This window comes from Pongo abelii, chromosome 1 (assembly GCF_028885655.2).
Source record: "Pongo abelii isolate AG06213 chromosome 1, NHGRI_mPonAbe1-v2.0_pri, whole genome shotgun sequence".
Taxonomy (NCBI): domain Eukaryota; kingdom Metazoa; phylum Chordata; class Mammalia; order Primates; family Hominidae; genus Pongo; species Pongo abelii.
Window position 1 is genome coordinate 225426839 of NC_071985.2, and position 25048 is coordinate 225451886.

At 43.1% G+C, this 25048-nt stretch overlaps 1 protein-coding gene and 1 pseudogene across 7 annotated transcripts in view; one reads left to right on the top strand and one right to left on the bottom strand.

Annotated features, from left to right (window-relative positions):
• The first annotated feature begins 717 nt into the window (after positions 1-717).
• The window catches only part of RERE (arginine-glutamic acid dipeptide repeats), a 466431-nt gene continuing 442100 nt past the window's right edge, over positions 718-25048 (top strand). For 2 of the 7 annotated variants that reach the window (XM_054556960.2, XM_054556968.2), the window contains exon 1: positions 747-1312. The gene's annotated coding sequence lies outside the window, so the exon portion shown is untranslated. Of the gene's footprint in view, positions 1313-25048 lie in introns of all 7 variants that reach the window. The other 5 variants (XM_054556910.2, XM_063720104.1, XM_054556896.2 and 2 more) reach the window with 4 other exon arrangements.
• On the bottom strand, positions 18961-19988 carry LOC112135177 (large ribosomal subunit protein eL27-like; annotated as a pseudogene).

The following is a 25048-nucleotide window of genomic DNA, read 5'->3' on the forward strand; positions in this document are numbered from 1 at the left end:
AAAGAAAAAGAGGTGATGTTTGGTCTTTTCCTCTTTTTAGATATTTTTTCACACCCTATAGGGTTGTACACTGCTCTTTCTAAAATCCCTTCTGTACCTGTACAGTCTCTCCTTTATGCCTTCATGACACTTTTTATTCTTTTCAAATAAGTAGTGCGATTTATCACTTTTATTTTTCTTTCTTAATTCATCTTTTGTCATGTACACTATTTGAAAAATATTACAAGCCGCTCATCAGAATTTCGAAAGAGTCCATATGCGAATGGTTTACACCCACGCTGTAGCCCGCAGGAACATGGATCCGCGTCCTAATGACTGAAAAGGCCAATTAAGACCCGGGTAACAGCAGGATCAACCGGACTCCCGCCCACCCCACCCGGGACCTGCCCGCGCCGCCAACCCGGCCCCGCCCGGGGGGCGCGGGGGGCGGTCCTGGAGCGCGGCGGGCGGTGGAGGAGGGCCGGTCTCGCACTCTCACAAAGACGCGCCCCCGGCGGGAGCCCAGCCCACCGCCTCGGGCCGCCGCCTGCAGCGCGAGCCCTCGAGCCCCGGGCCGCGGCGTTGTCAAGGCTCGGCCTCTCTCCGCCTTCTTCTCTGCTTATTTTATTAAAAAGATTAAAAAAAAAAAAAAAAAAAGGAAAAAGAGATCCCGCCTCCTCCGCCCGTCCTCCGTCTCCCATTGGCAGGGCTCCCGGTCGCGTCACACCGCGCTCTGCCAATGGAGAGGCGCGATACTGCGAGGTGGGCCGGGCCCGAGCGGGGAGTGGGCGGTGGGTCGGTGCAGCAGCTCCGCCGCGGCTCCGCCACCATCGCGGAGGTACCGTTGCTTCCACAGACGCTCGTGAGCAAGCCTCCGCGCTTCGAAGCCTCCTCAGCCTCCCGCACATCCCGAGACGCTCGCCCCGCTGGGCCTCGGTCCCCGCCTCCTCCCCCGTCCTTTTCCCCTCTCTCGCTCCCCATATTGTCTCTGCCTCATTTTCTCTCCTAGTTGAGGATTAAAAAAAAGAAAATCACCATCATCCTTAGGGAGCCCCCTCGCCCTCGGAAAACAAAACCAGACATGATCCTGGGCTCCCGCTTCTGAAAGATCTGCCCGACCGAGGAGGAGGGAGCCTAGGTTCAAGTCGCAGGAAAGGTCACGGCAGGGAAGCCCCCTCAGCCCCTCCGCGTCGCCTCCCCGCGGGCCGCCCCTCTCGGCCCTGCGCCCCGGGGCCCCGCAGACTCCGCGCGGCCTCCCGCCCCATCCCCGCCACTTTCCCCGGAGCTGGGCCGCGAACACCTCTCTGTTGATGGTGTAGCGCTTTAGGGGAAGGTAAGTGTCCAACTTGCCCGCGCCGGGTCGTGTGCTTTCTATTTTGGCCTCTCGTCCTGGTGGTCAGAGAGGGTCGGCCGTGAAAGCAGTCACTTCCCCGGGGGGAGGCAAGAAGAAAAGGCTGGGGTCGAAGCCGAAGTCGAGGGGAGTCGGGCGAGGGCAGGGCACTTCTTTGGTCCTGTCCGGGCCAGGTGACCGTTCCTGCGTGCCTTCTGACCCCTGCTCGCTCTTGGCCTCTTATTCATGCTCTTGTTGTACTTGTTTGAGGTTAAACTATTTCATGTGACTAAATTATTGGCTGAAACTGGAAGGGAAGGAAGTCAAGGACTGAAACTGTAAATTTCTTGAATGTTTGTGGATTTCGGGGTGCTGAGGGGAGGACTTTATTATTAAAGTATCATTTTCTCATTGGGGGAAGATTTCCTCTTTGTGCTCCCAATCTCTAGTTCTCAGCTGTATGTGATTAGAAAATTATGAAAGCCAAAGTCACTTGCAGCAGAATAAAATTCTTACTATGCTGTTTTAGTTCTGCTCTCTGAAGGAGGGTGGCTTCTATTTATTACTAATTTTTAAGGTGATGGAAAGATTAGTAGTTTTACATAGGATGATGTGTGTATGTGTGTCTGCTGGGAGGGGGCAAAAGTATTGCAGGCTTCCTTTGAAACTGGTTGCTTGAGAAGTTGTTGAAAAGAAAACAAAATGATTCATTGTTGAATTGTCATTTTCCTCTGTCTCTTTTCCAAGGTTTGCTTACAATTTTTCTGGATTACAGACTTCAAACATTGATTTAAGTAAAATGGGTCCTTGAGAAACTGGGTGCTTTAAATGTTTCAGTGTGTGTTGCTATTTTAAGGTACATTTAGAAAGTAGTTTTGTTTGAATCCTGAAATAGCCTTCTTCAAAACAATTTTTTAAACGCAAAAAAAGATAACTAGTAGGAGGGTGAACTTGGTGAATTTCAAGACAGACATTTTAATATAGCAGGAATTGATGCACCTAAGATTTGAAACAGTTTTCATAATTGCTTTCCATTTAAAGAGAGACCTTTTTGTCTAGTGTACACTGGTCTTTTTAGTCTCAGTCTGTTGGGGGAGGGGAGAGAAGCTGGATCTGTACAATAATAAAATCATCTTTGGGTTGATATTTTGTTCCATGGATTTGCTTGCTGAGTTAATACTACTGTAAATTATCAACCAGTTTTGATTTTGATGGCCTGGGATGGGTGGAAAGCTGGCTTCCAGCTCTCCCTGTTGTTGTTGAGGTCGAAGGGAAAAGAGGCAGAGGCAGACAGACATACATATACACACACACACACATACACACACACAATACCAAGCTGAGGGCTCATTGTTCTTCCATACACACATTCATTCTCTCTCTCCCATATTTGGGACTAGGTTTGCACAGACAAACACAGCTCTTTTTGGGAGAGAAGAGAGAAGATGGGGGAAGGGAGGGTGCTTTTCTGTTTCAGCTTTCTTCCACCCATCTCATGCCTGGCCTTTTTTGCAACCTTGTGAGGCAGAAGAGTGCATTGGAAACTAAAGGACACTCAAAAACATGTTCAGAGACTTCTCTTCTCTCTGCCTCCCTTTCTTCCCTTTGCAGCCCTGGTTTCTGCTGCTCTTTCTTTTTTGTATATGTAAAGATAAAATCCCTCTTTATATGTTGTGGCCTTATGTTCAGCTCTCATTGCTTTCGTATTTCTCATTGACCCTGATTTTGTTGGGGACAGTGATTTATTTGTTCACTTGAGTCTTACTAGTGAATGTGAGCAGAGTCTTTCTAGGTAGAAATAGATTTTATTGGTTAATATTATAAAGGTTGTATTGAGGTTAATATTTAGCAAGATGATGTTTGCATGTTTTTAGTGGTGTGATGGTTCGATGGTCAGGTTTGCTGGCAATTGAGCTGTCAGTGTTGTTTTTGTAAATAAGGGTTATAAGAAAAGATCTGGTTTTCTGTTTAGGGGGCTCCTTTGAATACTGGACAGGGAATAGGCTAGTCCACCTGGGATAAACCCAGCTGTGGCCCAAGGATGGAGGATGGTGTGAATACATGTGGGTTGCAGAATAGCACCTTCTACTGGTTAATTGCTTGGAAAGATCCAGACGAAGAGGATGGGGGAGGGGATTAACGGCTGAGGCTTAATGATTTTCTTTTAAGCGCAGTTGTTGTGCCTTTCTGCAAATGCCACTTCCCCGAGCTGCTAATACAGATGTCCTTTGACAGGCACGGTTACACTGAGGCATTATTATGTTACTGGTTGTGCTTCGACATTAATTTGTTCTGTTACCAGAAGTATTTACACTTTGTGACTTCCCAGGACTCCTTTGAATGATACCTTCTCATCTTTTATGAGATAATTTCTCTTGAAATATTAAACCAGAGGGTTTATTTCTGTTCCCAGTATTGGAAACTATATCTACCAGCAGTCTTTTAAAAAAGTTTTTAGTATCATTAATAAAAAATCAAATAAACCTACTCTATGGAAAGTAAAATTGTAGCACTGGACAGAGGTTTTTCTCGGGATTTAACCCAGGTAGAGGGGTAGAGAAGGAGTTGAGGGAGGGAAATCTCACTAAAATCGGCAATTTTGCAAATGTAGTAGCCTTGCATTGCAGTAGTGTTGTTTTCAGTAGTCTTATAAAGTCTGATAGGGTGACTTATTGTATGGATTAGATAAAAAAATTAAAATTGGAAGCCAGAGAAAATGTGAAATGAGTGTGTACACAAATTAACATAGAAGAGGGTCAAATTGTTGCCCAAAGGCTTGTAAACTAAGGTGCAGTTTCAGAGATAATCTGCTTAATAAATGTCTCAAAGGATTTTTATTTTCATAAATCCTAGCCCATCTCAGTTGTTCTAATGTAATGAACTATTAGAGAGGTTTGCAGTGGTAAAGGGGACTGGGGGTGTAGGATAAACATCTGTTCCAGACTGACTGCTTCTAGGAATGTGACTTCTGATTCACTTTACTTTCAAAACTTCAAGAGTAATCTCTAAAGTTGTGTATCTTTTACAATGAAATGTGAACAGTTCAAATGTATTATTTTCTCAGTGGGAATGGATTCAGGGGATTTCAGTTCAATATATTCTCCATCAGTGTTTTGTCACAAGGAAACTAGAACTGAGAACCAATTCACAACAAAAAGGTAATCCAAATCAAGAAATAAAATGTACCAGTTACCTTTTCAACTTTGATTTACTGGTCAGTCAAAAAAGCTTTTAAAAAATAGGATAGTAAGGCCTAGTGCAGTGGCTCACGCCTATAATCCCAGCACTTTCGGAGGCCAAGGCGAGTGGACCACTTGAGGTCAGGAGTTCGAGACCAGCCTGGACAACATGGTGAAACCTCATCTCTACTAAAAATACAAAAATTAGCCTGGCACTTTGGCGCGTGACTGTAATCCCAGCTACTTGGGGGGCTGAGGCACGGTAATTGCTTGAACTCAGAGGCAGAGGTTGCAGGGAGCTGAGATTGGCACCACTGCACTCCATCCTGGGTGACACAGCGAGACTCTTGTCCAAAAAAAAAAAAAAAGGAAAAAATAGGACAGTAAACACTGTCAGGTCCTGCAATAATTATGTGTAATATTGAACAGATACTGAACAGAAATGTTCCAGGTGCTGTAAAAACACATATATAAGAATATAATCTGTGCCCTTCTAAAAACCTGTATATGCTGAATATTATCATGGATTTAGTAAGCATTCATTACTTAAAAATTAGTTTCAAATATCAGTGATCAAAAAAAATTTAAGTAGTAAAATAAGTTGGACATACCAAGTTCTTTTGGAAGTAGTATGCTTTCCTACTAAACTACTTTTGGCAGCTACTTTTGCAGTTGATTTAAAGGTTAAGATAGCAGAAAATTCAAATGTTTAAGTGAGTCATTAGTGTAACCTAGCTGTGAACTTCGTTACACACACATACACACATCCTGAAAGAAAAACTATTGTTTTACATAATCGTGATAATGCTGTGCTCTAGTTAATTACAGGATTTCTTTTTTTACTACTAGGAATTCCTCTTGAATGATATTTGAATCATATTTGTGTGATTGGTATCCTGATAATTATTCTGAAGTTGAAGCTCTCCTTGTCCTATTTAAGTGTGATTTTGCTGAGCCTGTTGGCTTATGTTTGGTTTCTTGTCTAACAGAGTTATAGTTTGTGTGTGTGTTTTTTTTTTAAATAATGGAGGAGAAATGAGCATTTTAAATATGTGTTAGAACATTGTTAAGATTGCATAGGCCAATTTAATGAACACTTGAACACAAATAACTCAAGTTCAAATACTAAATATATTTACTAGCTTCAAGTTTGGGTTGGAATTGTGATTTGTATGGCTAACTTGTTGGTGTGCCAAGTAATATAAGAGGTACTGTGTGTCTGTACATTAGGTAACTAGGTCAGAGAGTACAGTTAATATAAGATGCTTTTTTTGGTAAAGTGGTCGGTTTGTGCCAGTGTAAAATTATTATTATTATTATTTTTTGAGATGGAGTCTTGCTCTGTCGCCCAGGCTGGAGTGCGATGGCATGATCTCAGCTCACTGCAACCTTGCTTCCCAGGTTCAAGCGATTTTCCTGCCTCAGCCTCCCGAGTAGCTGGGATTACAGACATGTGCCACCACACCTGGCTAATTTTTGTATTTTTAGTAGAGACAGGGTTTTACCATGTTGGCCAGGCTGGTCTTGAACTCCTGACCTCAAGTGATCCACCTGCCTTGGCTTCCTAAAGGGCTGGGATTACAGGCGTGAGCCACTGCACACGGCATATTTTTAATTGGTAAAATTTGCCAGTATGTCAGCAAGTGTGAGCAATATATTTAACTGTGAAAATTTTCCTTATATGGTTAGTTATAAAATGATGTGACCTCTAATTCATAAACCGCTTGGTATTTGAGGAATCCTCATACCCTATTTGTCTTGGGTTTTTGCATCAGAAGTCGAAGCCGTGGGTTATATCTTAATTTTAAAGTAGTTATATACATGACTTTTAAGGACTTTGGTTAGCCTGTTTTTCATCGCAAGAAACAGAAAGTCTTCCGAGTCATCTCAAGTTGGGGAAAAGTAGAACAGAAATTTAAGCCGTACGAGCCAGGCCTCACCTAAGAACAAAAACCCCAGGTCCACAGTGCCTCATACATACTGGAATACTGTCAGGGATATGGGTCCCACCCAGCTTTAGCGACCAGATACCTTGTTGCCTCCTCAGCAGGAGGAGTTTGTGGCACCTTACCCTAGTGCCATAGCCCTGTATATGAGTGTCCAGGCTGTGTGTAGCAATAAATATACAACCCTAAAGGGGACAGTATTAACATTGTTGGCCTGGACTAACCTTAAAAGAGAGCTTGTGAGGAAGCATGGCTGTGCGGCATCTTTAGACAGTCCTGAAGCAGCAGGGCAGAGCTCCTCCTGCAAAAACCCATTCTCGCTCCCACAGCCATGCACACGCTCAGCAGAGCATGCACGTACACATTCATTGGCACCTATGTATGTTCCCTAGGCTCCCAGAAGTCTGATTCTTTTTTGAGAGAGGGTCTCGCTCTGTTGTTCAGGCTGGAGTGCGGTGGCATGAGCATGGCTCACTGCAGCCTTGAACTCCTGGGCTCAAGTTATCCTCCCTCCTTGGCCTCCCGAGTAGCTGGGACTGGGACTAGAGGTGTGTACCACTACACCTGGCTAATTTTTTTTTTGTAGAAATCAAGTCTTGCCATGTTGCCCAGGTTGGTCTTGAAGTCCTAGGCTCAAGTGATCCTCCCACCTTGGCCACCCAAAGTGCTAGGATTACAGGTGTGAGTCACCATGCCCAGCCAAAGGTCTGATTCTTGACCTTCTTCCTGCTTCTAGGGTGGGAAGCAAGGGAGTACAGTGATGGAGGCACTCAGTGTGTGTGGGATGAATACAGTTCAGGGGGAGTGTGAGCAGATGAGCATGTGGGTGTATGTCTGTTTGTGTGAACTGCCTGGGGAGGCACTGGAAATCTTCTCTGGCAGGATCTGGCTATGCTGGGGAAGTATATCCAAACAAGTGGATTCTAGGCGTGAGCCACTGCGCCTGGCGGCTATTGTTGATTTTGATAGCTTATTCTAACAGCTTATTTTCCTTCAAGAGACTTCATAGTTGTAACTCGTAGTCAGTTATGATCCTTTTTTTAGGCGGTATCATTTTATTACATTTGTCTTATTCTCCTTTTATTTTCTGTGACTCTGCCCGCCTACTGACTACCTGTCTACCTACCTGCCTACCCAAGTCAGTGTTTCCCAAACTGTATTTATGGCTTACTAATATGCTGCAAGTATTTTAAGTGTGAGGTGAAATAAGTTAATAATGCACATGAGCTCTTTAAAGCCTCAGAAACGTTTTATACTATAGAGGGTTTTTGTTTTTCATTTTCCTCCCTTACCCCAAAGAATACCTGTTTCTTTCTCATGAGATACTCATGGGATAGATACTACTATTCTAGTTTAATAGAACACAGTTTGAGATGCACCTGTAAAATTATATTTTTTTTTAATTTAAATTTAAATTTTTTGAGGAAAGGTCTTGCTCTGTCATCCAGGCTGGAGTGCAGTGGCGCAATCTCTGCTCACTGCAGCCTTGACCCCCTCGGGCTCAAATGATCCTCCTGCCTCAGCCACCCGAGTAGCTGGGACCATAGGCGTGCACCATCTCACCTAGCTAATTTTTGTATTTTTTATAGAGACAGAGTTTTGCCATGTTGCCCAGGCTGGTCTTGAACTTCTCAGTTGAAGTGATCTACCCACCTTGGTATCCCAAAGTGTTGGGATTACAGGCATGAGCCACTATGTCTGGATTTATTTTATTTAAAAATAACTTTAGGCCAGGCGCAGTGGCTCACGCCTGTAATCCCAACACTTTGGGAGGCCAAGGCGGGCGGGTGACCTGAGGTCAGGAATTCAAGGCCAGCCTGGCCAACATGGTGAAAGCTTGTCTCTACAAAAATACATTAGCTGGGCATGATGGTGGGTACCTGTAAGCCCAGTACGCGGAAGGCTGAGGTGGAAGAATCACTTGAACCCGGGAGGTGGTTCACGTGAGCAGAGATCATGCCATTGCACTCCAGCCTGGGGAACGGAGTGAGACTCTGTCTCAAAAAAAAAAAAAAAGAAGACTTTAAAAATGTTTATATTATTTTGTTTGAAGGGAGGAGTATCAAATAATTTTTTTGCAGGGAGGAGTATCAGATAATTTGTAGATTTATTAAATTTAATTAATTAGCTAATTAATTACTTTTGAGACAAGGTCTCACTCTGTCCAGCTCAGGCTGGAGTGCAGTGGCGTGATCACAGCTCACTGCAACCTTGACCTCCCAGGCTCAAGTGATTCCCCCATCTCAGCCTCCTGTGTAGCTAAGACTACAGGCACATGCCACCACACCTGGCTAAAAAAGTTTTTGTTGTTGTTGTAGAGATGGTGTCTTGTTATGTTGCCCAGGTTAGTCTCAAACTCCTGGGCTGAGTCATCCTCCTGCCTTTGCCTCCCAGTGTTGGGATTACAGGCATGAGCCACCAATCCTAGTCTGGATTTGTTTTAAAACTGCCGTAGTAGTTCAAAGGAGAGAGATGTGACATTTAAAAAATGTTTTTCCCCTTGATTAGTTAGTCGTTAATATCTTGAAGCATTGCTTTATTTTGACTGGAAAATAGTTGCTGGTTCTTAGAGGAGAGTGTCATGACCAGAACCTCACGTTATTCATCTTCGCTATCTGTTGAGATAGCCTTTATCTTCTACCTTCTTTCCGTTCTTACATCAGATTTAATGTTTCATTTAAAACTGTGCTCACGGCCAGGCGCCGTGGCTCATGCCTGTAATCTCAACACTTTGGGAGGCTGACGTGGGCGGATCACCTGAGGTCAGGAGTTTGAGACCAGCCTGGCCAACATGGTGAAACCCCGTCTACTAAAAATACAAAAAATTAGCTGGGTGTGGTGGCACATGCCTGTAGTACCAGCTATTCGGGAGGCTGAGGCAGGAAAATCACTAGAACCCGGGAGGTGGAGGTTGCAGTAAGCCGAGATCGCGCCACTGCACTCCAGCCTGGGCGACAGAGCGAGACTCTGTCTCAAACAACAACAGCAACAAAAACAAAAACAACAAACTGTGCTCAGGACACAGTGCCTGAAGTTTTTTTGGTTTGGCCACTTTTATTTCCTACCACTTAAATACCTTTTCTTCAGTTCTTGTTATAACCTTCTCAACTCATTTGATCACTTCATGTCTTGTATTAATGTTTATTACTTCCATTTATACTTTAGAGCTAATTATGTTCTCTTTATTAGATTATACATCTCTTGAAGGCAGAAAGTTTTCCTTTGACTACAGCAGTATATGTGCTCACACTTAAAATTAGATGAAAAACACATTTATTGACTCCAAGATGCCATCATTTGTAAAATGCATTATTATTTTATATACTGCTAAGAATGAAAAAAATGCCAGTTAACCTCTGTGAGACCTTTCCTAATTCCAGTGGTATACTATACAAATGTAAAACAAACATTATGAGTCTTAGAGTCATTGTAATATGGTCCATCTATTTAGGCTGACTTTCTTTTCACAACTGTCTGTTCCCTGGAAAGCATGTCTGAAGAAAGATTTTAAAGCAGATTATTTTCTCTTGTAGTAACATTATTATAGGTTGCATTCTTGCCTAAGGATTTAGCATGAAAAATCTTAGCTACAGCCAACAGAGATGCTACCATAAACCTATAGTAATTATAGTTAAATTATGTTCTAGTTCCTATGGAGTAGGTATAATCATGATGTATTTTGGTTTGTAATCTATGTTGTATATCTATAATATACACAAATACTACCTTACTGTATTATCATTTTGACCTAAAGTGTGCTGAGTTTATGTTAAATATTGATGTTCCTCATGATTCTATCCATTAACTTCTCCCTCAGTACTTTTTTTTTTTTTTTTTTTCTTAAGACGAAGTCTCGCTCTGTCATCCAGGCTGGAGTGCAGTGGTGTGATCTCAGTTCACTGCAAGCTCTGCCTCCCGGGTTCATGCCATTCTCCTGCCTCAGCCTCGCGAGTAGCTGGAACTACAGGCGCCCGCCACCATGCCTGACTAATTTTTTGTATTTTTTAGTGGAGACGGGGTTTCACCATGTTAGCCAGGATGGTCTCGATCTCCTGACCTCGTGATCTGCCTGCCTTGGCCTCCCAAAGTGCTGGGATTACAGGCGTGAGTCACCGCGCCCAGCCCTCTCTCAATACTTTGTTTAAACACCAGTTTGGTCCAGCCTCAGATTTTGAAAATCTCTCTCTGGAGATGCAGATCTGTGTTGTCTTTTGCCTCCTTGAATATCTTTTTGGCCCTAAGTTTCAGAACTTACCAAGCTGTAGTATTTGTCTACTATTAACTATTATGCTATTGCAGAAAAGTTGTTAAGAGCTCTAGACTCAATCTGCAGCCCACTGCTTATTAACTCTGTGACTTCGGGCAGGTTATTTACCTTTCTGGGCCTCAGTTTCCTCATGTGTAAAATTGAGATAATAATACTACTCCTGGGTTTGCTGTGAGGACCAAAGTAATTAATTCATATAAAGTATTTAAAAAGGTCCCTGGCACATAGGAAATGCTCAATAAATATTAGCCTCTTTTTATTATTACTGTTATTGTCATCTAGAGATCTAGCTTTCCAGTATGTTCTCTTTGTTATTTATAATAATCAGGAGATCTGCAGGAGACAGTGGGTGAACTCTAGATGGTTTGAATAAATTCTCTCTGAGGTAACAATTCTAAAATGTTTGCTATTCCTTGAATATAGGAAATGCTAAAAAACAATATGTGATTAAATACCAAGTGAATAGAGTAATAGTATGGTTTGAAGTTTGGGGTGTTAATAAATGGTCAGAATGTCATGGCTTAGCTGTTCCTCTTATTTATTATGTTCCTGAAGGAGTTTTGTTTTTTTTTGAGACAAGGTCTTGCTCTGTTGCCCAGATTCTAGAGTGCAGTGGTGCATAATCATGGCTCATTGCAGCCTCGACCTTGAGGGTCCAAGTGATTCTCCCACCTCGGCCTCCCAAAGTGCTGTTACTACAGGTATGACCCACCACGCCTGGCCTCTGAAGGAGATTTATATAAGTAGAACAATGGCAAGTAGGAAATTAGAAGTATTACTTATTATTAATTTGGGCTTTTGGCCAAAATACCAATGTAAATTTGTGTAGTAAACAGGGTGAGAGCATATTACTTAAGCTCCAGGACTAGTCAAGCGCTCTCTCATCCTCCTAAATTTCACTCTCTTACTACTCTTTGGTTGACGGCTTTGCAGAAGACCCCAACGATTAGTCTTTTAGAGTGTGTAAGAGTGAAATGACCAAGAACAAGAACACAAACTCTTGTATGTGACTTTTTTTTCTATCTTGCACTTGAATCAAGATTTGTGTAACTTTTAATCTTCATTGATCTTCATACTTGTAAACAGGGTTCAATCAGTACTGTGGACCCCCGACCCAAGCCGATTAGAGGGATTCAAGAAGAAAGGCAGTTGAGGGAGAGAGCAAGACCTCTTGTTGGTCTGGCTTCAGATCTCTAATGAGGTTGATGTAATGGCCTGTGAGGAATAACTAAAAATATTTGGCTATCTGCCTGAGCAACCCTACATTCTGACATTTTTCAGGATAGTCCCTGGGACTGGTTGGAGGGTGGCGGAACTGCAAAGTATTTTTCAAATTTAAGGATAAAGCTGGATGTGGTGGCTCACAACTGTAATCCTAGTGCTTTGGGAGGTTGAGGCAGGAGGCTCCCTTGAGACCAGGAGTTTGAGACCAGCCTGGGCAATGTAACAAGACCCCCGTCTCCGCAAAAAAAATTAAAAATTAGCCAGGCGTGGTAGCACATGCCTGTCGTCCTAGCTACTCAGAAGGCTGAGGCGGGAGGATTGTTTGAGCCCAGGAGGTCAAGGCTGCAGTGAGCCAATATTGTGCCATTGCTCTCCAGCCTGGGAGACAGAGTGAGACCCTGTCTCAACAACAACAAAATTTAAGGATAAGAGAACCCCATAAGGTAGAGTTAGGGAAAGATATCTTGTGATAAATAAGATTTGCCATGTGGAAAACTGACCCACCATCAATGATAGCTGCTATGGCATTTTGGTAAGATGCTGGTGCTAATTTTGGTAACAGGAGTGTCATCTTTGAGGAATATGATTATGTGTGATTATATTAGCAGAGCAAAGCTGAAGTCTAGTCACATTGTATTCTCATATTGTAGCCTGAAGCAAGAATATGATGACAGCAGGGGAGTGATGAACTTGGAGGCTAGAGAAGAGGGAAGCAGAGGCTTCTACAGCCTCGGCTGCATTGATACTGGCTTGCAAACTCCCGGAGGAAGAGGCCCATCATCTGCTTTGGTCACTTCAGTGCACCTCGCATGCGAGGAATACAGTAGGCATTCATTTGTTAAATGAATGAATAATATTACCGTATGGTATTATTGAGGTAGAGATAAGGGAGATTTGGCTTAATCGCTTGACCCCAAGGCATACTTAGGAAGTTATTATTATTATTATTATTATTTTTTGAGATGGAGTCTCCCTCTGTCACCAGGCTGGATGATCTCAGCTCATTGCAACCTCTGCCTCCCGGGCTGAAGCAATTCTGCTATCTCAGCCTCCCAAGGAGCTGGGATTACAGGCGATCGCCACCACACCTGGCTAAATTTTGTATTTTTAGTAGAGATGGGGTTTTGCCATGTTGGCCAGGCAGGTCTTGAACTCCTGACCTCCGGTGATCCGCCCACCTCTGCCTCCCAGAGTGCTGGGGGATTATAGGTGTGAGCCACTGCGCCTGGCCAAAAAATTATTGATAATAACAATTTTATACCTCAAATATAGTGTAGAAAAAACATTTTAGAGCTTAGTTATTTGAATCATCAAAAATAAGTTTGTTGGCCGGGTGCAGTGGCTCACGCCTGTAATCCCAGCACTTTGGGAGGCCAATACGGGTGGATTGCCTGAGGTCAGAAGTTTGAGACCAGCCCGGCCAACATGGTGAAACCCCATTTCTACTAAAAATACAAAAATTAGCTGGGCATGCTGGCGAATGCCTGTAATCTCAGCTACTTGGGAGGCTGAGACAGGAGAATCTCTTGAACCCGGGATGCAGAGGTTGCAGTGAGCTGAAATCGCGCCATTGCACTCCAGCCTGGAAAACAAGTGTGAAATTCCGTCTCAAAAAAAAGAAGGTTGTTTTGTTTTGTGATGGAGTCTCGCTCCTGTCTCCCAGGCTAGAGTGCAATGGCGCGATCTTGGCTCACTGCAACTTCTGCCTCCCAGGTTCGAGCAATTCTCCTGCCTCAGCCTTCTGAGTAGCTGGGACTACAGGCACGCACCACCATGCCTGACTAATTTTTGTATTTTTTTTTTTTGAGATGGATTCTCACTCTTATCGCCCAGGGTAGAGTGCAGTGGTGCAATCTCTGCTCACTGCAACCTCCGCCTCCGGGATTCAAGTGATTCTCTTGCCTCAGCCTCTCAAGTAGCTGGGAATACAGGCGCCTGCCACCATTCCTGGCTAATTTTTGTATTTTTAGTAGAGGTGAGGTTTCACCATGTTGACCAGGCTGGTCTGAAACTCCTGACCTCAAGTGATCCACCTGCCTCAGCCTCCCAAAGTGCTGTGATTATAGGCGAGAGCCACTGCACCTGGCTTAATTTTTGTATTTTTAGTAGAGATGGGGTTTCACCATATTGGCTAGGCTGTTCTGGAACTCCTGACCTCAGACGATCCGCCCACCTCGGATTTCCAAAGTGCTGGGATTACAGACGTGAGCTGTTGCGCCCGGCCCCCCAAAATGAGTTTATTTTAATCCTAGTAAGTTTAAACTATGTATTCAAAATTATTTAATAGCTGGGCATGGTGGCGGGCATCTTTAATCCCAGCTACTCAGGAGCCGGGACAATCACTTGAACCTGGGAGGCTGAGGTTGCAGTGAGCCGAAATCACGCCACTGCACTCCAGCCTGGGTGACAGAGCAAGACTCTGTCTCAAAAAAAAAAAAAAACAAAAAACAAAAAACCAAAACAAAAACAATCATTTGAAAAAGTAAAATTCAATAAATATAGTACTCTTTCTCTATAATTTTGCCTTGTGTTAGGATTAGATTCAGCAGTGAGTGGTAGAAACCAAAAATAACAATGGCTTAAACAAGATAGAAGTTTCCTTTCTTTCATGTATCTCATAGACAGTCCTGAACCAGTATGCCACCTTCATGCTCATTAGGGGACCCAGCCTTCAACATGGAACTGTTTCCTTTTTGTCAAAGGTGTGGCTTCTCCACTTTCTCACATCAGTTCTGCATTCTCACCAGCAGGAAGGAGGAACAGGCAAAAGCTGGGCACACCCCCTTCTTGTGAAGATACTTTCCAGAAATTGTACATATCGCTTCTGCTATGTCCCTTCGATTATAACGGAATCACAAGGTCACACATAACTGCAAGAGAAGCTAGAAAGTATATTCTGTGCTGGAAATTACTATGTGCCTAGTCAAAAATCAGGGGTTCTCTTACTCTGGAGGAAGGGAAGAATCAGTATTGCACTACATCTGGCAGTTTGTGCCATAAATACCAGTGGAATGGCTAATGTAGTATTAACACATTTGATAATTTGACAGTATTGTTTGTAATCCTTCAGTATTATTTGTAAGAATAACCCCCCACCTCCAGTTCAGTATTCAGTATAGAATTTTCACTAAAATTTGTCTTGATCTAACGATGGCTTCAGATTTTTATTGCTGGGTAAATTTTCTGACAAGATGAACTGCCTTCTGATTTGAACATTCTGATCTTGGTAGCATAATCTGCCATGTGTACGTATATATATTTCATGTGATTCATTATTGCAGGAATAATTACTGAAATTTCCTAAGTTGTTATACACTTAGGATTATACACATATGATTAAAGACCTTGTTGAGACTTAATTTTTAACATCTATAAACTGGAAAAATGTGCAGACATCTTGTTTCTATTAATATATTGAGAAAAGTTTTCATTAATATTAATATTCCTTAGGAAATCTAGCTTTATAAAACATCTACATGTTTCTTTCATATTTTGGTTGGAATGGTTTAGCACCTTTGTTTGCATAGCTTAGTGAGAATTTAGTCTTTGTGGAATCCTTAAACACTTTTGACGCTATAAGAACTTTAGTTGGCTGGGCACAGTGGCACATGCCTGTAATCCCAGCACTTTGTGGGGCTGAGGCAGGCAGATCACTTGAGCCCAAGAGTTTGAGACCAGCCTGGACAACATGGCAAAACCCAGTCTCTAAAAAAAAAAAAAAAAAAAAAAAAAAAAAAAAAAAACCAGGCATGGTGGCGTGCTTTAGTGAAATACGAGTTTAATTAATGTAGCAAAATAGGGCATACAAAATGACCAAGACAGAGATTGTGCTCATGATGATTTTCTCATTAATGGGAAAGATGAGACATGTACACAACTGAGTACTAGGTAGAAGAAAGTGCCTCAAGAGGTGTTGATACTATGGTTTAAGAAAGAGAATCAGCTCTGGATGGGGGCATTAGGGAAGATTTGGTGTAGGAGTTGGTGTTTCACCTGTGTTTTGAAGGACTGGCAGGATTTGGACATGTGATAAGTAGCTAAGAGGATTTCAGGCAGGAAATTGCATGAAGCAAAGGCACAGAGCCTGGAAAGCTTGGGAAATGGTGAGTACTTTTCCTGCTTCTATGATGGGGATTATTAAATTGTGTTTCAATTTTCTTTTTTAAAAAGATCTCTTTTAAAATGTTCTATAGCAGATGCAGGCAGGCATAGTTTTTTCAACTCAGGTAATTTGTATTTGAAGCTGTAGCGGGTAGCTGTTCAGACTACATAGTAAGAGCATTTTGGAGAGGGAGTCCTTGGGACTGGTTTCTCAAAGAAGAAACAGACTGGTTTGGCCAGAACCATAGAGCACTGGAAAGATAGGTTGGGATCATAGCATAGGCAGATTTAACACCAGGGTTAAATGACTTTATTTGATAGCTTCATGTGTTCAAACGAAATACAAATTATAATTATAAAATTAATATATACTCATTGTAATCACTTTCACACAATTTAGTATTCCTCCAGACATTTTCTATGCATATATAAGCATACTATACATAGTATCTTGAATTTAAAAAAATTCCAAACATATATTTTTCAATTCAATACTTATAACTCAGGTTTGTTTTTGAAAACAACTGCATAATCGGACGCTGTATGGATGTATACTTCACTTTTCCCATTGATGGACGGTTAAATTGTCTCAGACTCTTTGGTTTGCATCCTCATATCTGTACTGTTGTACAATTGTACAAGTATGTGTATAGGATAAGCTCTTAAGTAGAGTTGCTGAATCAGTGGGTTATGTTTACTTTTTATTTTGAAAGCTGTAAATAAATTGCCCCCAAAGATATGCCTGTGTACACACAGAATATTTTAGGGTTTTCATTTCCTTCTCACCATCCCTGGATATTACGAAATTTTATAATCTTTGTTAATCTGATAGGTGGAAATGTGTACAATGATATTATCTTTTCATTAAGAAAATTTTTTTTTGGCCGGGCGCGGTGGCTCACACCTGTAATCCCAGCACTTTGGGAGGCCAAGGTGGGCAGATCACCTGAGGTTGGGAGTTCGAGACCAGCCTGACCAACATGGAGAAACCCCGTCTCTACTAAAATTACAAAATTAGCCTGGCGTGGTGGCACATGCCTGTAATCCTGGCTACTCAGGAGGCTGAGGCAGGAGAATCACTTGAACCTGGGAGGTGGAGGTTCCAGTGATCCGAGATTGTGCCATTGCATTCCAGCCTGGGCAACAAGAGCAAAACTCCGTCTCAAAAAAAAAAGAACAATTTTTTTGAGACAGGATCTTGCTTTGCTGTCCAGGTTGGAGTGCAGTGGTGTGATCATGGCTGACTGCAGCCTCAACCTCCTGGGCTCAAGCGATCTTCCCATCTCAACCCCCTCCAGTAGCTGAGGCTACAGGAATGCACTACCACACCTGGCTAATTTGTGTATTTTTTGTAGAAACAGGGTTTTACCATGTTGCTCAGGCTGGTCTCGAACTCCTGGACTCAAGCACTCCACCTACCTCAGCCTCCCAAAGTGCTAGGATTACAGGCGTGAGCCACCATGCCAGGCCTTACAATTTTTTTGAGACTGAGTCTTGCTGTATCACCCAGGTGGAGTGCAGTGGTGCAATCTCGGCTCACTGCAACCTGCGGCTCCCAAACTCAAGTGGTTCTCCTGCCTCAACCTCTCGAGTAGCTGGGACTTACAGGCCTGTGCCACCACACCCAGCTAATTTTTGTATTTTTAGTAGAGATGGGGTTTCACTATGTTGGCCAAGCTGGTCTCAAACTCCTGACCTCAAGTGATCACACACCTCGGCCTCCCAAAGTGCTGGGATTACAGGCCTGAGCCACTGCTTCCGGCCCTTACAAAGTTTTGTTAGAGACGGAATCTCTCTTTCTCAGGCTGGAGTGTGGTGGCACAATCATAGCTCACTACAGCCTCTTAACTCTTGGGCTCAAGTGATCCTCCTGAGTAGCTGGGACTACAGGTATGTACCACAGTGCCTGGCTCCTACAGTATCATTTGAATTTGCATTTCTTTGACCATGAATGAAGTTGATGATCTTTCCATATATCAGAATTTTAAGATATACTTTCGTGGTCTCTCAGTCATAGAGACAGGTGGTTTGTGTTATATGGAGTACTTCGTTCTGAGTGTCATTTATTTTTAAAACACATTTAAATAATAAAAGCTTCATTGAGATTGGTCACATGCTATAAAATTTACTCTTCAAAGACTGCACTTTCTGGATTTTGTCATTTATTTTGTGTATTTAATTTTTTTTTGACATAGAGTCTTGCTCTGTAGCCCATGCTGGAGTGCAGTGGTGTGATCATGGCTCACTGCAGGGGTGTCCAATCTTTTGGCTTCCCTGGGCCACATTGGGAGAAGAAGAAATGTCTTGGGCCACACATAAAATACACCAACACTGGCCAGGCGCGGTGGCTCACGCCTGTAATCTCAGCACTTTGGGAGGCCGAGGCGGGCAGATCACCTGAGGTCAGGAGTTCGAGACCAGTCTGGCCAACATGGTGAAACCTCATCTTTACTAAAAATACAAAAATTAGCTGGACGTGGCGGCGGGTTCCTGTAATCCCAACTACTTGAGAGGCTGAGGCAGGGAGAATTGCTTGAACTTGGGAGGCAGAGGTTGTGGTGAGCGGAAATTGTGCCACTGCACTCCAGCCTGGGTGACAGAGCGAGACTCCATCTTAAAAAAAAGCAAAACAAAAACAAAACAAAACATTAACACTAACGATAGCTGATGAGCTAAAAATAAAAAAAAAAATCACAAAAAAACTCATAACGTTTTAAGAAAGTTTACGAATTTGTTTTGGGCCTCATTCAAACGTGTCCTGGGCTGCGGGTTGGACAAGCTTGGCTTACTGCATCCTCAAATTCCTGGGCTCAAGTGATCCTCCTGTTTAAGCCTCCTCCTGAGTAGCTGGGATTACAGGTGCATGTCACCATGCCTGGCTAATTTTGATTTTAATTTAATTAATTAAAAAATTTAATAACCTAAATGAAACATCTAAAACCACAGCTTCTGGAAGAACCACTTGTTCTTGACTGTCTTGTACCTCTCTTTGAACTTGACCCTGGCCTCTTGTTAGCCTTGCATTTAAGAGCAGCGTCTCTGAAGACATCCTTGTTGATGAGAGTTTTCTCCAAGGGGATATCCATAGAGCACCTTATGGGCATGAGGTGATAGTAGTTATAAACTTTCACAAAAGACTTGATCTTTGGCCGGGCGCGGTGGTCCACGCCTGTAATCCCAGCACTTTGGGAGGCGGAGGCGGGTGGATCACCTGAGGTTGGGAGTTCGAGACCAGTCTGGCCAACATGATGAAACCTCATCTTTACTAAAAATACAAGAATTAGCTGGATGTGGTGGCGGGTTCCTGTAATCCTAACTACTCAGGAGGCTAAGGCAGGAGAATAGCTTGAACCCGGGAGGCAGAGGTTGCAGTGAGCCGAGGTCTGCCATTGGATTCCACCCTGGGTAATGAGTTAAACTCCGTCTCAAAACAAAAAGGCCAGGCGCAGTGGCTCGCACCTGTAATCCTAGCGCTTTGGGAGGCTGAGGCGGGTGGATCACCTGAGGTTGGGAGTTCGAGACCAGCCTGGCCAAGATGGTGAAACCTCATCTCTACTAAAAATACAAAAATTAGCTGGGTGTGGTGACGCACGTCTGTAATCCCAGTTACTTGGGAGGCTGAGGCAGGAGAATCGCTTGAACCCGGGAGGTGGAGGTGGCAGTGAGCCGAGATTGCGCCATTGCACTCCAGCCTGGGTGACAGAGCGAGACTCCACCTCAAAAAAAAAAAAAAAAAAAAAGAAGACTTGATCTTTGACTCTTCTTCATCTTCTTCTTGCACACAACAGCTGTCAGTTTGCGGGGATAGTGGTCAAATCCAGCCACCAGAGCATGGCTGTAAGGGCGATCTGAGGTGCCATCATCAACGTTCTTCATGATGATATCTTTGCTTCCTGAGTAGCATCTGGTATAGCGTCTGGCCAGAACAGCACCACTTTCCCAGGTTTCATGAACTTGCCCATTTTTATAGCAACCACCCAGGCCTACAGCAGAAAGCCTGGGTAATTTTTTTTTTTTTTTTTTTTGAGACGGAGTCTTGCTCTGTCACTCAGGCTGTTGTGCAGGGGCAGAATCTTGGCTCACTGCAACCTCTGTCCCCCAGCCGGGTTCAAGCAATTTTCTTGCCTCAGCCTCCCAGGTAGCTGGGATTACAGGCGCTCGCCGCCATGCCTGGCTAATTTTTTTCTATTTTTAGTAGAGACCAGGTTTCGCCTTGTTGGCCAGGCTTGTCTCTAACTCCTGATCTCAGGTGATCCACCTGCCTCAGCCTCCCAAAGTGCTAGGATTACAGGCGTGAGCCACTGCATCCGGCCTAATTTTTAAATTTTTTATAGAAATGGGGTCTTGCTATGTTTCCCAGGTTGGTTTCAAACTCCTGGCCTCAAGCGATCCTCCCACCTTGGCCTTCCAAAGTGTTGGGATTACAGGAATGAGCCACTGCACCTGGCCTAGTCATTTATTTTAAAATTGAGTGCCAACCATTGTCATATTATTTGTAGTAAATGCCTATTAGGCTGAACTTGAAGTTCTCTCTTTCTTCATTCAGCATAGTAGGCCCCAAATTTGAAATGAGAAAGTGCAAGTTTTCCTGTTACTTTTCCAGTTAGAGGCTTCTCTTACTAGAGACTGCAGTCAGGTACTTGGATTCTGAAATGGAGCTAATGTGACAACTGCTTTGGAATCTCAGTGCTTTGATACTGGATGGGGAGTGATTTAAAGTAACTTGTAGTTGAAACTGATTTCCAACTGCAAGAGGTGATACAAACTCTGACTTTTTTGGAAAATGTTTTAAATATAAAACCTGAAGTGAAAAAGGCCTCTAAGGTAAAAAGATTTTAAAATATGGTAAATGCTTTAAATTAGTAAGTCAGTTTTTTAGGTGGGTGATTCAACTGCTTTCTAGTTAATCTGTTCATTTTTTATTCCAGAGATTTCTTAATATGTCTACTAAAGCATATGTGTGTTTACGCTAAGATGACTAAATTGCTTCACCTTAAGAACAATAGTGATCTGGCGTGTATCTTTCTTTTGTGATTCATGCTGAGTTTTTTTTTTTTTAGGCGGAGTCTTACTCTGTCACCTGGACTGGAGTGCAGTGGTGTGATCTTAGCTCACTGCAACCTCCGCCTCCTGGGTTCAAGTAATTCTCCTGTCACACAGTTATTTTTAAAGCATACCAGTAATTTGTTTGACTGATTTGTTTTCAATTAAAACAACTTTTAATTTTTTTGTAGGGTCTCCCTGTGTTGCCCAGGCTGGTCTTGAACTCCTGGCCTCAAGTGATCCTCCTGCCTCAGGCTCCCAAAGTGCTGGGATTACAGCATGAGCCACCGTTCCTGGCCTCGACTGATTTTTTATTGAGGAAACTAGTTCTGTCTTCTAGCATTGGCTTCCGTCTGTTGGGTCCTCTGACAGCCCTTGTCTGTTGCCCATGGATGATTACAGAGTAGTAGGTCTTATCACTGGCTAAGTTTGTGACCCTCATCTGTATTGTTTCACTTGGGAGAAGTTGTCAACAGAGGCTCATAGTAGATGGTTTTCTGTTGATTTTGATGGAACTAAATGTATCGTTTCCTTCCTTTTGCTTTTATATATACTTAAACATTCAGTTTCCTGTTCTTCATAGTAAAATATTCCTAAAATTGTGGTTCTCTGTATTTTAACCCTTCGTATTTCATTATTTTTCTATAGTTTTATGCCTCTTCTGTTTGGAAGGTCATATTTTTCATTGGCTTGCTTTTAGTCATTTAAATTACAGTATCAGGCTGAAGTTAGTGATTTATCTTAATTGATGGTTACAGATCAAAATCCTTATTCTACTCTTTCCCTCTTCTCACTGCTGTATTTGACTATTCTAAAAAAAAAAATCGCAGCATCTCCTCTTTTTCGCTTTTGACATCCCTTTTTTTAATTCCTAATTTTTTCATGTCTTAAGGTTTTTTCCTACCTTAAAGTTCCTTTGCCTTTTAGTTGTAGTTTTGATTAAAGTGGATTTTTCCTTGGGCTTTTAATTAGATTTTCTTTTCCTTCAGCTTTTCATAGGGAGATTGAAGATGATGCTGACTGACACTTGGGTCAGTGGCCTGATTACTGAGAATAAGACTGTGAACATTGAGTGGCTTGAATATAGCATTTAACTTAGCCTGTGGATGTTTCCACTTCTACTTGAAGGCTATTTCCTGGCTTAGAGGCACTGTCCTGAAAAATAACAAAATGAATATAAATTAAACATCCCATGTATTCTTGTGTAGTGCGCATTTGAATCAAGATGAGATCTGAGATCTGGGTGGCCTATGGCAGAATACTATTTATAACTCTAGAAACAATATTTTGCTAAGAGATATGTTGATTGCATTGGAGAGAACTGCTAGGTTATATGCTAGTAGTTTAAAACATACTTTATATATGCTACATAATTCCTGTTTTTTTTGTTTTTTTTTTTTGAGATGGAGTTTCATTCTTGTTGCCCAGGCTGGAGTGCAATGGTACGATCGCAGCTCACTGCAACCTGTGCCTCCTAGGTTCAAGCGATTCTCCTGCCTCAGCCTCCTGAGTAGTTGGGATTACAGGCATGTGCCACCACGCCCAGCTAATTTTGTATTTTTGGTAGAGATGGGGTTTCTCCACATTGGTCAGGCTGGTCTCGAACTCCTGACCTCAGATGATCTGCCGGCCTTGGCCTCCCAAAGTGCTGGGATTACAGGCGTGAGCCACTGTGCCCAGCCGCGTAATTCCTGTTTCTTCTGGCTTCACTGAAATGTCCTGAACTGTGATAGCCTCTGTGCATAAGAAAAATAAGCCATGACTCCTGGTTGGCATGAGAAGACCTGGAGTCCACTTCCACCTGAACTATGGGCTTGAAGTATGATTATGTGCCCTACTTCCTTAGCTGTCAAATAGGGGCAGTAGCACATAAACCGAAATGAACAAATAGATATGGAAATACCTTGAAAATATAAAAATGCATGCTGGACATGTGGCGTGTCTATAGTTCCAGCTACTTGGAAGGCAGAGGCTGGAGGATCGCTTTGGCCCAGGAATTTGAGGCCAGACTGGGCAACATAAAAAACTTTGTCTCTTAAAAAAAAAAAAAAAGTGGGAGGCCGGGGGCGGTGGCTTACACCTGTAATCCCAGCACTTTGGGAGGCCGAGGTGGGCAGGTCACAAAGTCAGGAGTTCGAGACCAGCCTGGCCAACACGATGAAACCCCATCTCTACTAAAAATACAAAAATTACCCTGGCATGGTGGCAGGCACCTGTAATCCCAGCTACTTGGGACGCTGAGACAAGAATCGCCTAAATCCGGGAGGCGGAGTTTACAGTGAGCCAAGATTGCACCACTGCACTCCAGCCTGAGCGACAGAGCAAGACTCCGTCTTGGGGGAAAGAAAAGACAGTCTGGGTAACATAGGGAGACCCTGTCTTTACAAAAATAATAAAAAATATTAGCTGGGTGTGATGGTGCATTCTTGTGGTTCCGGCTACTTGGGAGGCTGAGATGGGATGATCACCTGAGCCTGGGAAGTTGAGGCTGCGGTGTGACATGATGGCACCACTGCACTCCAACCTGGGTGACAGCCGTCCTCTCACCTCAGCCACCCCTCCCTCCCCACCTTCTGGCAGTAGCTGGGACTACAAGTGCATGGCACCACACCTGGCCAGCTTTTTAAAATTTGTTTTGTTTTGTTCTGTAAAGATGGGGTTTTGCTATGTTGCCCAGGCTGGTTTTGAATTTTTGGGCTTATGCAATCCACCCGCCTTGGCCTCCCAAAGTGCAGGGATTACAGGCATGAGCCATCTTGCTGGGCCACCTTTTTCTTCTCTTTTAACAAATTCAGCAACTTTTCAGTCCCAGAAATCTGTAAATACATTGTTTGTGGAAAAATACAATGGGAATGGCATCAAAAGATGGTTTCTATTAGGAATGGGAACAGGTAGCAGTTTTTCATGCCACCTCAGCAATCACAGGTCCAGGACCCTTTAATATAAAGATGTAGAGAGAGCCGGAGTTAGCTTTTAGTTCCTGAAATGATTTCAGAAGCTTTTTTTTTTTTTTTTTGAGACAGAGTCTCGCTCTGTTGCCCAGGTTGGATTGCAGTGGCACGATCTCGGCTCACTACAAGCTCTGCCATTCTCCTGCCTCAGCAGGACTCTACTTTTGTATTTTTAGGAGAGACGGAGTTTCACCATGTGTTAGCCAGGATGGTCTCCATCTCCTGACCTCATGATCTGCCCACCTCGGCCTCCCAAAGTGCTGGGATTACAGGCATGAGCCACCGCGCCCGGCCTTCAGAGGCCATTTTTGTCTCTCAAAAAAAAAAAATTTTTTTTTTTTTTGAGACAGAGTCTTGCTTTGTCACCCAGGCTGGAGTGCAGTGGTACAATCTTGGCTCACTGCAACCTCCACCCCCTGGGTTCAAGCGATTCTCGTGCCTCAACCTCTCCTGAGTAGGTGGGACTACAGGCATGCGCCACCACATTCGGCTAATTTTTTTGTATTTTTAGTAGAGATGAGGTTTTGCCATGTTGGCCAGGCTGGTCTGGACTCCTGGCCTCAAGTGATCCACCTGTCTTGGCCTCCCAAAGTGCTGGGATGACAGGTGTCATCGTACCTGCCCTCAAATTGTTTATTCCAGTCTAGTCATTAAGGAAATAAGATCTGAAGAGTCAAAGAGTAACTTGTAATTAGAACAGTTAATATGGGTCCTTTCTTTCTGCCCTTTGAACTGTCCTGACTCAGAGTTATCTGGTTAAGTGCCTCTTCCCATGAGAAGTTAATATAATTTAGGTTTTCTCACTTTTGGTTTGGTTATTTGGCATAATTTCTTCCTGTAGGAAGCGGCCATATTTTTACCACTTCTTAGGAGAATATAGGTGCTGACAAATTCCTTGCATCCCCAAGTCCATTTTGCTTGGGTCTTAACCTCCTTGCAGTTTTCTGGGATGCTGATTGCCAGCCTTGTTGATGTGGGACTGGCTTTGAAATCCAATACATCTTTTGAGGATATCAAAGTACTGTAAA